Raw genomic sequence first — 2,002 nt, 5'->3', positions numbered from 1 at the left:
CTTTGATTTGGTCTGGAGCATTTTCAACAATGTAAATTTACATTTTCTTTGTCCTTTTCTATTGTTTCTTGTGCATTTGCAGCCAATGCTACTTCTACTTTTTTTGCTTGATATTTTAACTATTTTTTGGTATCTCTCAACACACTAATCAACTGCTTAGTCCATGGCATCCTTTGCTATGCACACATCTTGACATCACAATGATTTAACATAGGCCTAGTTTTGATATTGCACAAATACATGAGTTATCCCTCTACTGCCACATGCAGGCTTAGATGATTGTTTCCCATTGTCTTGCAACAAATTTGTCATCCTAACAACTATGGAATGTGTTCCTTATAGAAGGTTTGGAATCAGTGGTAGTAGTAAATCTAGACATGTTGAAAGTAGCCAGTACAGCCTCAAAGTGGACACAAATTCCAAGATTGCTACAACAATTATAGTTGATGACTTTGGCCCAGGCTTGAAGTCAATTTTGAGTGTTACTATTTTGGATCAGAATTTAGGAAAACTGGAGTTGCAATATCATCATGATTATGCGGGTCTAAGCTCTATCATTGGCTTGACATCTATTCCTATTATCGAAGTGAATGGGGCCTTTCGTAGTGAGGGATTTTCCATAGGTGGGAAGATTGCCTTTGACACAAACTTTGGAGCTTTTACCAAATACAATGCTGGCCTCGGGCTCACCAAAAACACTGCTCTACTGCTATTGGATAGAAGGGATACTATGAAAGCATCCTATGTTCATCACATCAGTCTTGCTACAAAGACCACTGTGGGTGCAGAGCTTTCACATAGATTCTCAACAAAGGAGATAACACTTGGAACCTCCTATGCCCCAGACCCTCTCACAATTGTGAAGACCAGATTGAACAACCATGGTAAATTGGTAACTCTTTTGTAGCATGAATTTAGACCCAAGTCAACCTTCACTGTTTCAGTAGAGGTAGATACAAAAGCACTTGACAAACATGCAAAGTTTGGGCTGGCATTGGCAACACAACGGGCTGGTAGGGCAGGTTGAACAGGTCTAGGACACTGCTATCGTCTCTACTCATCAATAGTATACAATGACACTTTTACAGATTTCACTCAGCCAGAGATTTGTCGTGCTCCACTTGAGGGTATCGTGCTACTCCTGCACCATGAAATGAATGACCTTTCGACAAAGAAATGCTTGGTCTTGGGCTTCGTTAAAAAACATAGTCCCTAGCTGCTATTGTAGTTGTTGGAGTTGATGTCAAAACACCTGCAATATCCTACTGGAGCTCCAAAAACACACTGTAAAAAATGATTGCACTGTCGAATGATTCTATGGCACTTACAGAGGCTACTCTTGATGCACAGGTAGCTATTGCATGCACGCTTCGAAACCTTGCTAGCATTCCTCAGTTTCTCGTGCACGGGCACACTTTGAAACCTTGCTAGCATTCCTTAGATTCGAGAAATTGTGGCTCATGAAGATTCAATCCCTATGCTAATTGGACTTGTTACATCAAGAATACCCATTGCTCAAGTACTTGTCTGTGATTGCCTAAAAAAACTTGTCATGCTCAAATGAATACATACGGAAGGAAATCATTAGAGAAGGTGCCATTTAAGATCTGATACCATATTAGAAAATGAGAGAGAGAGATGGACAAAGGCACAGGCAGGAAGGTAGCAGTCATGCTCCTTGTTCATCCCATTTCTTCAACACATTCAAGTCAATTGTGTACAACACATACAAAAGATCAAATGACCTAGATCAACCATGGTTAAGTCAGTATGACTTAACCTTATTCAACTAAGGTAGACAACTGACAGAAGACTATGAGCTTGAATCTTAACATGGTTCTCTTGGCTAGCTTTTTCCATTTATTTGTGAAGGTTGTACATTGGTTGATCATCCTCTTCACTATATATTTAGCATTTATTAGTTCCTTCAGGTTGCCAATGCTACGGTACTTGAGTTAGTTGAAGACTCTTGTCTCGAGGGCCGACCTATATCTATTATGCT

At 39.9% G+C, this 2,002-nt stretch overlaps 1 pseudogene; it reads left to right on the top strand.

The window, feature by feature from the left end:
* Positions 1 to 322: 322 nt before the first annotated feature.
* Positions 323 to 1,027, top strand: LOC148031319 (mitochondrial outer membrane protein porin of 34 kDa pseudogene; annotated as a pseudogene).
* The last annotated feature ends 975 nt before the right edge of the window (positions 1,028 to 2,002 follow it).

This window comes from Lygodium microphyllum, chromosome 9 (assembly GCF_053477565.2).
Source record: "Lygodium microphyllum isolate KBCC chromosome 9, Lygodium_microphyllum_v1.1.10, whole genome shotgun sequence".
Classification (NCBI taxonomy): Eukaryota; Viridiplantae; Streptophyta; class Polypodiopsida; order Schizaeales; family Lygodiaceae; genus Lygodium; species Lygodium microphyllum.
Note: the sequence above shows the minus strand (reverse complement) of the source record. Positions and strands in the feature narration are given on the sequence as shown.